The sequence below is a fragment of the Ischnura elegans genome (assembly GCF_921293095.1).
Source record: "Ischnura elegans chromosome 13 unlocalized genomic scaffold, ioIscEleg1.1 SUPER_13_unloc_1, whole genome shotgun sequence".
Lineage (NCBI taxonomy): Eukaryota > Metazoa > Arthropoda > Insecta > Odonata > Coenagrionidae > Ischnura > Ischnura elegans.
The window spans coordinates 13,635,908-13,648,776 of NW_025791657.1; positions in this window are offsets into that span (position 1 = coordinate 13,635,908).

Here is a 12,869-nt window from a genome sequence, read left to right on the forward strand (position 1 = left end):
GCAATATAAATGTTTCTTTCTAATTAAGGCTCCATGGCAACCATAGTTTTTATTTTATAACGACATTTAATTTCAATGTAAAGTAAATGGCGATACACTCATATCGCTTTTACGTACGATTTCATTCAGTATTTCGAAGTGGTTGCTAAGGCTGGAAGTGATTGTTGATGTCTGGTAAACCAACTCTACTACACGTAAGCGTAACCAATTCATTATTTTGGTTTAAGCATTGACTTATTTTTTTACTTTCAATGACGTTTGCATGCATTACACCATATAAAAATGCTTAACTGTATCTATGTATTTTTTATATTTGATTGTTTTTAACAGTTTTAATTTCCCTTTGATAATATATCTCCTTTCCAAAATTACATACTACATTATGCATCATTGAAATACGAAAAATTCAATATTCAAGGCGCATCCTTACCCATTCTTTCATCAAATCACTTCAGCCGCGGTATTGATTGCCTAATGTGCGGAATAATTTCAATCATTTTAATCGGTAATACTGACCATTATATACCAGGGTTGCTTTTTCCCGTGGTTATTTAACCACACGAAATTACGGATAGTATGCTATTAAAACATTTACTTACGTTTTCTAGGTTACGTAGGGCCTATATGTTATGCCTTTCGCATACTTCTTTACCAACGCTGAAATATGGGGTTACGGAGACTACACCCTCACGTAATTCATTGTTTAAGAATGTTTAACATTATATAGGATTCAAGTAGTCGGGAATCGATATCTAATAAAGCTCGCTTAAGGCGTCACGACAAATGAATGCCATAACCAAAAATTGAGTTAATTCAGCGAAGACAATTTGCTGTGAATATGTAATGATTATGAAAAAATCTTCCGCGACCTGTTATGAAAGCCGTGTTACGCTGATTTGCGTTGGTGGCACCATCTTTACAGTGATAATAAAAATATCTTTTAGAACATCTATTTTCATGTGTATTGTTAATAAAAAATACTTTCGTGCATGGTGATACTTTTGAGTGCCGATATTTCGCGTTCATATTGCCATCTCCCACCTCTCAAATAAGAGCAGGTTTTAGAATAGCTAATTTTATGGCTGTTTGTGAAAATAATTTACTGGCCAGGCGATAGCTATCTTTCACATTATTCCGCGCTCATATATTTATGAATAGATGAACAGTTATGATGTGTATGAATTGTCGAATTTTTATAAATAAACCTCAAGGAATATGCGAATGCTGGATTTTTGAGGACAGAGCGTTTGAGCTTCTCTCGGTTGAAAGGTCATAACATTTAATAGATCCGCACTTTTTGGATTTCTGTCTTCGAAATTAACTTGATCGGCTGGGTATTGGTGCATTGACTTGGTCTCAGTCCGATAGTAAAAAAAGCTGTTATATTCTTTTAAGTATGTTGTGTTCAAATCTTCATAGTCAGAAAGAGAAAAGCTACAATTCTAGGACAAGGGTCAAAATACGAAAAATCGGCGATATTTCACAAGTGCATCCGTCGTTAATTTTATATTTCTCTCCATTACGTAAATATTCTATTCAAAACGGTCTTAACGCTTATATCATCGGGGTTACTAAGACGACGTTAAGTATTGTTGAGAGCGAAAGAGCGTATCATCCGTCTATTTCACCTATTAAAAGGATATTGTAAGTGTTTTCTTTCCCTTTTAAGCAACTTATGGACCCAATACTCGAACACGCGTGACACAAACATGTTCCCACCCCCTTCTCGAACCCGCTTGATGAATTCAAGCGACTATCGACTCGTTACTTTATAAATTTACAGTACTATTTCCATGATATCACTTGCCATTGTCTTTTTGACCTTCAAATTCTTTTTCTTGGGGTCTTCAGTTCGTATTCTAGTGTCCAAATTGCATAGCTTGCATCTCAGGCGAAATTCGATATAAAATCCCTTTCGAATTTCTCTAACTTCCATGGCCGATATAGTGCACTCAAAGTGTAAACGCCGGGTTATCCTCCTCATTACTTTATCTTCCTCCCCCACTCTATTGCAAATTACTTAATATCTCCCTCGTCTTCTCCAAACATTAAAAATCTTCGTTGTGCAAAACGTTACCTTGGAATGGTGCACACCTCCTTTCACAAGATTCAATCTTCCATGAATGCCCCGTCGCTTTTTATTATCTCCTTCTACCTTATGTCTTATCGTCTTCGTATCCTCCTCCTGTACACCTCTCATATCCTTATCTTTCATGTAAATCCGCCATCGCCTCCTCTAGATGGAATTCTGCATACATGACCACTTACTCCTGTGTCCCTCCACACGTGAAAAGATAACTTTGATGGCAAATTGAGCCATCTGGAGATAAATGAAAAAAATGTTGATTTTGTCTTCCCCATCGTGTCTTAAGTCACGTACACTCATTCATGAAATATCCAGTTTTGAATTATTGATTAAAAACATTTTTTTACAGATATAAGAGTGGGACTACCCCTTAATTAATTTCAGCTATCACAGATTACATGGCAAGATTATTTTTGGTACGAATTTCTAGTATTTCTTAGACATATCTGATTATTAGGTTACAATTTAATTTTTTCCTGTAAGTGACATGTCCAGTCACTGAAGGAAATGGATTCGGAAGAAGAAATATTCGTGTATATGCTTAAGTCTTATCTCAGCACAGATTTAAAATATTATTTTTTACCGTAAATGTTCAGCCCAGCTACAGCCAACGGACAACATTGCTGGCATGTCTGTTATCTGGTCATAACAGCCTAAGCCGTGGTTTTATTTTCTTGCCTTATATCGTATACTCATCCACGGAATATCCTGTTTCTGCATTTAAAAGTAGACTTTACAGATATAAGAGAAGGTCTTACCTAATATAAACTTTCATGTTTTGGACGAGTCCTAGCGTGGTGAAGTCATCCGAGGTACTTATTCGCTGCATGGAAAATAAGTGCTCAATTGATACTCAACTCCGATAATAATGTGTAATATTCGTGTAACTTATTTTTTTATTGTGTACCTGTTGTCGTAATTGCTTGTAGTAGCTGAGTTTCCATAATTAATAAAAGTATTTTATTCCTGTTGTTTCATCGTTAACCAACAAAAATAATTCGTGGATGCATTCGTTATAGGAGTTTATTTATACCTCAGTGTTAGGCTGATTAACCGTAAAATCGGTATGAACTTCTATTTAATTTTTTTATTTTTCTGTTTCAAATTTTTGATTATTCTGTTGAGGTTGCTGAATGTTTTGGGTTGTTTTTTCCCTGAGTGTAAATGCCCCAAGGCAAGTAATAAAATCTTCATTCATTCATATACTCTTTGTTAACGAAATTATATGAATAAGTCGCGGAATAAATATATTAGTGTAAAGGTCCATGGGAACCAAAAAATAAGGGAAAACAAATGGTAACTACTAAGTCTCCCGTATAGAAATAAACTAAAAATTAAATAAGATTGTCCTAATTTTCTCCATATCCTTGATAACCCGTGTCATAAATTAAATCCACTATCAATAGTAAATTTAAATCGAGAGCTAAATCTATGCAATCGGTTTTCCCGTGTATCCATGACCTGTAAATGCAAAACTCGCAATGATATACATGAATATCTGTGATCAGACACGTTAAAATGAAAATAAAGCACTGTATATGTGTTAAATGAACTACTAAGGTTAAAGAAAGTATGTACAATAAGTCGTTAAATTAATTTTGTTGGGACAACTCTTCCCGTGCACTTTCATTCTCATTGCAATGCCATAAAATGCGAGTAAATTGATAAAATGGAATTTAAATATTTGCACAGTCTAAGTGAGCTCCTACCAAGATTGCATCGCCGCATCCAATGAAATATTGGAAAAATATTTATGAAAATCTTTGAATTTTAATGCTTAAGTACCGCTCTGAAGTCTGAAATGGGTTCGACTTCTTCAGTTATCTGTACAACAATTATCTCTTAAGATAAATGAATAATCACAGGAAATAATTTTCAATTAAATGTACGCGATTTGTAAATATATTTCTCATAATGCCCAAAAGTGAGCCCATTTCTCTCAATGCTTCAACTTGCGAAGGATATTTTTTTCCATCGTTTCTCTCAAGCGGCCTTTGCGATGGATAGATGTTGGGAGTCCTTTCCTCCGAAATGACAAAAACAGGTGAAGGCAGAGTCAATGTGAGGCGGAGATAAGGTATCGCAAAAGAAGAGATTAGCGACCTCAATGCTTCTCCATTTATCTTTGGACGCTGAGTTTAGCCGCGAGAGTTGAAATGCTTGCAGAGCGATGAGAATTATTTAGATGAGCTAGAATATCATCCTCAACGACTTCTTACGATCCAATAACATTGTCGAAACTTTAAGTAATGTTTCCCGTTTGCTTCAGAGATACGTCCCATTAGCGTCTCGAATATAATCAAGATTTGAGACGAATAAGTCTCAATTATACTCTTTTTATTACGACACAGAACAAGAATTCTTCCATCAGTCACTGCTTGGAGAAAAAATTACGGATTATCGTCTGGAGGAGTATATAATTACGACCATACGGGCTCGATATTTTTTCGGTGCAATTCTAACTCGGCAAACGCGAGCGGTAATAACACAGGTCTGCGACATAAAAATTGTTTCAAATTTAATAAGTGATTTTTATAGAGTTTTCAACGCTGATTTCGGGAAAAATAATGAAAAAGCTCCATCACGCACAGTTATTTCACAAATTGCTGATCTAGTTTTAGCTTTTTTCGATATTTTTATGCATACAAATCATAGTCCCAAAAATCATAGTGATGACTGCTGTTTTTGTTATTGTGACGTACGAGGTTTCAATTTGAGAAAAAAAAGTATATTTCTTAGCCTAACATTCAATTAGCCATTCGCCCTGTTCCTCGTGGACCTGAAGTACCTACTTATACCCTCGCCTCCAGATTCTTTGGATGATATACATAATGATACTGAACGATTTAGTCAGAGACATAGGCCTTTCTTAAGAATCAGTGGAGGTTTTAGGATCTAAATTGAAAGATAACCATATGTTGGCTCCGGGTACATCTTTTTCTTGGTATCGATTTAGGGAAAAAGAGTTTGTATCTTTCTTCTCTCAAGAAGATGACCTGGTGTTTTGCAGTGATGTTCCTGGACTTATGACACGTTTCAAAATAGAATATGCCCATGATGAGTAGATACTTTTTATTGATTCTTCAAAAAGAAGCCTTAAAGCAGTACTTCTACTCAATGGCAATAGGTATGCTTCTATACCAGTTGGACATTCGGTTCACTTAAAAGAATGTTACTAAACTTTGAAGCGGTTTTAAGCAAACTCTGCTATTCAGACCACAAATGGACACTGTGGTGATTTAAAAGTGATTTCAATGCTGCTTGGTCAACAAAGTGGCTATACAAAGTTCCCTTGCTTTCTCTGTGAATGGGAGACTTTCTCGATGAATGAAAGAAGAGACAGAAAGAAACAATGCATAAAAAAAGCTTGGCCCTTGGAGAAAAAGGTAGGGGTTGAAAATGTTGAGAGGATTAAGTTAAATTAAGAATGTTGATGATTCCAAAAAGGTGTTACTTCCACCACTTCACATTATGTTGGGACTGATGAAAAAATTTGTTAACGCATTGCCAAAAGAAGGGAAGTGCTTCAGATATCTTTGTGGACAGTTTCTTGGTTTATCCAAGGTAAGGGTAAAGGAAAGCATCTTTGTCGGACCAGACATTAGAACACTAATGACAGATTCCAACTTCGTGGCCAAAATGGAAAGAAAAGGACAGGCAGCATCAAATCTTTTAATTCCTGGGAAACAAAAGAGATCCAAACAACAAGACAATCGTCGCAGACATGCTCGACAACTTTAAGAAGCTTGGCTGTAACATGAGCATTAAAGTTCGTTTTCTCAACTCACATCTTGACTACTTCCCTGCAAACCTTGGTGATGTAAGTCAAGAGCAGGGCGAAAGATTTCGCCAAGACATCAAAGAAATGGAAAGAATATATGAAGGAAGATGGAACATCAACATGACAGCGAACTACTGCTGGATGATAAAAACAGATGATCCTCAACGAGTCCACAGCCGGACAAGCAGTAAGAGAAGCTTCGGCAGAAAGCGAAAGCGTTATTATATGGACTTATAAGCTTTAAGAGAATTGGAAGTGTACTAGAAATGCAGTTTATAACATTATATATAAATAAAATAAAATTTTATAACGTTGGAAAAAATGTGAAAAATTTCTTACAGTTTGTTACTATATGCAAACATACTCCGTACTTTGTGAGAAAACCTGACGTGATAGGGAAAAATGGATTGCATTTTTGAAATCAGCGCTGGAAAGTACATAAAAATCAGTTATAAAATTTCAAACAATTTTCAAAAAATATTTTTTTGCAGGCCTGTGATAATTCCTTTAACAAATACCATTTTTTCCTATGAACGTTGATATAGGGTTACTCCGGCGGTAAGCTTTTTTTAAAATTAATTTATAGCTTTTCTTCATGTCTGAACCTAAGGGATTCTGAAAGCTACCGCTATACGTTGCAACGCTAGGTATTGACCAAGCGCTACATTACCCCACAGCAGGAAAGTGTAAAAAATCGTGTATTTCAAAGAACCAAATGAGTTTTAACGTTTTTTTAAAGTACCATTCGAAAGAAAAATACCGAAAAATACGTATTCAGACATGTTATTTCAGCAGAATGCAAGTTATTTATAGATAGTAAATGCGTTTAGGTATTACCACTGTCAATGATGACAATCAAATGACATTTTGTCGGAGTTATGCGTAAAAAATGGAACTTCCCTCAAATTTCCCGATATAGAGTTATTTTAAACGTCACAGCCGTGAGGCACAATCTTCAAATACGGTTATTACGTTTTATGAAGCGCGTTTAATTGTAGAGTTACACAAATATTATAATAAATTATTAAATGGAGAGTTGCAAATACAATAATAATTGAGCGAGAAATATTGATGTATTTTGTCTTTTTGTAACCTTTGCTTTATTTTAATATTCACATCAACTCGATGACACATTATTTTTACTCATACAATGGTCTTATTACTCTTTTCCTATTTTCTAACCAGTTTCTGTTTGCAGTGTAAGTTACCTCTGTATGAATTTATTTTTCCAGTAATTTCAGCCACAGCAATTCCATGACAATTTGACCTACTTTTTTCATTCAATCTGAATGTGAATGCAATTCAATGTCTGCAGTCAATATCATTTCAAAGAAGGGATTCAGATCCTTTTTCCAATGCAAATAATACGTACTAAAGTTGAGCACTTCACTCCAATTTATTTAGATATTATGTCCTCCAACTCAACTGTTTTCCTCTGAGTTACCCATCCAATCTGCAAACTGGCTGGCTTTTTCTCTCTGAATTCAACTTTTTTTGCATTGTGTAGGGTATTTTGAAATCCATTCCGTTTGCTGTTTTCATGCCGTGAAGATATGTGAATAGGAACTCACGGTAAAATCCCATCATACATCGCCTTATAGTGTTCACCATAGTTCACAAAAAAGTAACGGCCGTCATGATACCAGCTCGTGAGGATGGACACCAGTATAACAGTCACTTATTCGGACGGAGATAAAATGGAGATTGTTTGTCTTGCTCAAAATTTATCCCGTCGAACAATGTTTAACGACAAATAGTTCTATAAATACATATTTCACTTGAGCGATAGTGGCAGCACAAATAGCATTTGGATCATTTTTTCCCATTCCACTAAAAATAGTATTTTCATAACCTTCTTGTTTATTTTTTAATAATAACAGCATGATAGCCATCCCCGATAATAGTGGAAATAATTGAGTAATATCAAAGAAATTAATTTCGATTTTAAATGTATTTCCAATGATTTTCTCTTCCGAGTACATCTTCCTTAGTGCTATGACAAGCAAAGCATATTTTTCCATCACATTCATAGAGCGTCCTTTGCAGTTAGTACAGTGTTGTAGTAAGGGATATGCTCAGGAGGGAATTGGAAGTGACCCTCTGGGAAACAGGGAGTTCGGGAAAATTTTAAATGTCAGGAAATATATTTCATACCATTTTGGCAATTGAAATTTAACTTTGATCAGACGTAGGTGTTTAGGGTGTGCCAGGAGCACTCGTTGGTCTCGGGTCGGGAATCGAGTGGGGCTGTGCGAGACTCTCGAGACCACCAAGACGAGTCTCGAGACGCGAATTTCATGTCTCGGCGTTGACGGGACGAGTCTCGTCAAGACTCTCGACTGCCAGGCGAGACTTTCGCCGCGCCGAGGGAGTCTCGTCCCGACAATGCAGAGGAATGAAAGTCTCGTCTCGACCGCCGAGACGAGACCCTCGAACAGCACTAGTGGGTGCTTTCCATTCAGGCGACCAATGTGTCACCTTGTGTTAACTCTGGTCAACTCCTAGCCAGCCACGAATGGAAAGCACCGTATGCGCAGTAGTTGATGCGCGTAGAACTTGGTAGAACAGGTAAAACACGAGTTTAGAACACCGGGAAATTTATCCAAAGAGTGATGTAAGTGATGTAAGTGATTCAGAGTGAATATCTGGAATGTTTTTTGTTTATATTGTTGACCAATGTTGGATTCTGATCATCGGTGATTTGGGTTGTTCTCTTGACCGTTTAAAGTAAAACTTGTGCTGAAAATTGTCTTTTATTTTAGATGAACGAAGAGCAGTTTATAGCCAATGTAATGGAAGAAATACATAGTAGCAGTAGCAGTGATGATTCCGAATCGAATCCAACAAATTAGTAAAACACAAGTAAAAAGCAATTACTTTCCTTTAAAGGAATTTACTCCTCATGAAATGGGTAAACTTTTTACGGTGAAAACTATGAAGCAATTTACGCAAATAATTCGACTTAGTTATAGGCATGGCCGGTGTATTTAAAAATAATATCACTCAAATTCACAAAATTTTAAAATAGCAATAAGAATAATCTCACAATTGTATAATAACTACTGCAAATTAAAAAAAAATGCATTATTATCTCTGCATATAAGCTATTTATTTAAAACGTAATACCTTGAACATATCGCACACTTGCCAATAACTAGTTTAAAAAATGTTTCAACTCCAGTTCCAATGCAGGTGAAAGGCGCCAAAACAACTATGCATGCGCAATTCGTCTGTCCGCTGTCTCAAACTCAGCTTTTAGTCAGAGTCGGTGTGAGTCCGCCTGTGTCGGCAACTCCAACGAATGGAAAGCAAAAAACACGACTTCTGTCTACGCAAGTCAACTTGCGTCGACGAATGGAAAGCACCCAGTATCGAGTCGAGTAGAGTGCGGCAAATGTGAACTAGGCAACGAGACAATACATTCTCTTTTTCGAATCCCCTTGTGAATATGCAATACTCTGAATGCTTAATATGATATAACATTGAAAAACTAATAAGGATGGTTGATGGCAATAGGGTCAGAATAGGGTAGCTTCCTTCATTTTCCTTTTCCAAAGAAAACGAGAGGCATTGATTACGATTTATTACCCACCACTAGTGTATTCATAATGTACAAATAATTTGGTTTTATAAATACCAGTTTATACGAATGTTAATGGTCAATTTTAACCTCATTCGAAAAAAGGCAAGTTTGGCGTCCATGCGATTCCACGCCATGTGACGTCACAGGGATCTAGTTTCTATACGAGTAAATAGGAGTTTTACATCGTCTCTACCGGTGCACGCTTGAGGCACAGAGCTCAGGGAAAAATCTCTTAATAATCACTTATTAAAATTGCCTAAGGTCGGAAGTTTCCTTCGCTTGATAGGGTAATAATAATCCTTATTTAAGCCAAATGATTCCTGCCATCAGGGTACTCTGCCACCTGCTAGCAGCCTTCATAGCAGCAGCGCACATACAGTAGCCTCAATGTCACCTAACACAGTAACAGCAGGAACCTGAACGACGTCACACGGGGTTTTCCCAGCATTCATAATTACCCGTTACGTTTTCGCGCGCTTGAAAATTTCGCATTTGCTTTACCGCAAAAAATATCTTGATCTAAAACTCTAAAAGCATGAATTGCGTACTCCAGGATTAATATTCTTTCGATTTAGACACTAAAAGCAAAATAGGAAACGACCCTATTGTGAACTAGGCAATAAGACAATGCATTCTCCTACATATTCTCATTTTTTCGAATTCCCTTGTGAATATTCAATACTCTGAATAAGTAATATGATATAACAGGGAAAAAATATTGAGGATAATTGATAGTAATAGTGTCAGAATAGGAGAGTTTCCTTCATCAAAGAAAACAAAAGGCATGGATTGCGATTCCTTACCCACAATTTGTGTACTCATAACATGCATATTATTTGGTTTTAGAAATCCCAGTTTATACGTATGTTAATGGTCAGTTTTAACTTCATTTGGAAAAAGCCAGATTGGCGCAATGTGATACCACTCCACGTGACGTCACAGGGACCTAGAATCTATACGACCAGATAATGGTTTTACATAGTTTGAGATTACCAAAGCATACATGAGGCAAAGAGCTCAGGGAAATATCTCATAGTATTCGACCATTAAAATTTCCTATGGTTCCTTCGTTTGATAAGGTATTAATAATCCTAATAAAATAAGGCAAGCGCTTTCTGCAAGTTGGTTACTCTGCCACCTGCTAGCAGCCTTCATCGCAGCAGCACCGGGATTTCTTACGCACTGTCTTCTCATCTTTCACCCCTATAAATGTCCATGACCGTCCGACAACTGAGTCATAAACATTACCTTGGAAATGTAGGGTAGTCAGTTATTTAGTTCTGGGGCATCCAAAACAGGATTTTTTTAAACAGGGTACTAAACAGAATAGTTTCAACTAATTTTTATTTTTGAAAATAACTTCATTTTTTCAAAGAAATCTTGTTAAAATTATCGAATTTTGAATATTTTGTTTTCTTTGATGGATGTGAGTAATTGTGTTCCCATATTTTAGGGGGGGTGTCCGGACCCCCCGGACCTCCCCTCTCGCCAGGCCACTGCCTTGGAGACCCCCTTTCACAGGATTCAATCTTTCAGGAATGCGCCGTCGCTCTGCTTATCTCCATCGTGTTTATCTCTTATCTTATTCGTATTCTCCTGCTGTCCATCTCTTATCTCCCACTCCAACTGCTTTCGATCTTTCTCGGGAATTCGCGATCGCCTCCTCTTGATGGAATTCTGCGTGCGTGACCACGTACTCTTGTATCCCACCGAACGCGCAAATTGAAATTGAAATGGATCAGAGAGATAACATTGAGTGATTTGGTGATAACGAAAAAAAACACTTTACTTCTTAACGATCGTGTCTTTAGTCACGTACGCATTCGTGAAATATCGAGTTGTGAAACATCCAGAAAAAGTAGTTTTTCTTGGAACAAGAGTTAATCTCCCTTAATTTTTTTCACCTTTCACAGATTGTATGGCAATATTATTTTGGAATGAACTTTAAGTATTTATTGTTCGACTTATCTCTGATTATTCAGTTTCAATTTAATATATTATTTGAAAGAAAAGATACTAGCTGCAACTGAGAATGAATTTCGAAGAAAAAATATTCACTCAAACGAAATATTAAGTTGCATTTAATAAGAAAAGAGATAAAATATTGCTCTGTAATAAATGTAAAAAACTTCATTAACTGACATCACTTGTGCCCATTTTACTGCTCTCTGTTGTGCAATCACTTCCGTGGAAGGGCTGTTTGTAAAGTTTCATTTTGCACTCCGCGCGGTATATAACGGGGAGGAATTTTAGAGATCGTAATCAACATTTCTTGATTTTGTTAACTATGAGCACGATGGCTATCCCTGATTTTATGAGGGTGTCACAGCGCATCAAATGCATCGGAAACTTAAATCAAGGTGCCGCACAAGACGAGAGAAGGCAACGGTTGTAGGGAAAGAGCGATCGACTCGCACGGCTTCCCGCTAACAATGGAGGGCTGAGAGGCGAGCGAACAGTCACAGGAGACACCGAGTGTTTATCAAAACCTCAGAAGAGCGGAGAAGGCATCTATGGATGGCATTCGGCTCTTCTTCGGCAATTGCCTGCTATGGTAAAAATTTTACTGTTTACATTCCTGGTATCGAATGGCATGAATATCATAAGATTATATCATTTCAAGTTTTCAGAAAAAATATTTGAGCTAACTTACTTGGATACAGCCTAGAGTTATTCAATTGTTTTAATCTAGTGTTTACGGATATTTGACGGAATTTAGCAATTTTCGCAGTTAAAGCTTCAGATGTTAAGGTACCAAAACAAAACAATGGACAGTAAATATCAATTGCTATGGTAAAAAAGTTGCCATGACTTCGGTAATTTTATATGTTTTAAAGTATCCGTAGTTATTAAAATCATACCAAATGAGACCATTTTATTATATATTATCATAAAATTCCAAGGTGGTGCCAGTAGCAAGATGGACTCCGCACGCTCATATCATTCATGGAAATCATTCAAGCAAATATGAACATGGTCTAAATTTTATTCCAATAATCATTTGAATGCAGAGAATTTCAGTTTCAGACGGTGAATGATGGTAATTCGCAAGGTCATTCCCTAAATCATTCGCATGGCCATTCGATTTAATACCCACTGAGTAAAACATCTATAGCACTTTCCTGCCGGCGCCTACGAGAGGAAAACTTTTTCCGTCTTACGAGTAGGATAAAATTTGAGACAAAACTCAACATGTGCCCGCCCAGGTCACTGGGCTATTCATTGTGTTTTAAATTGGTTATGCGTTATTTGACGTCACTAAAATATACATTCTAACCCCACCTTTGCGCAAGTCCATGGTCAATTCATTGAGTTACCAGTGTTTTTAAATATAACATTTCTTTTGTATTTCAATAATTAACTCTTCTGAAAGAATTAATGACATTTTTAAGCATTTTGCATTTTTTTAATGATTTCTT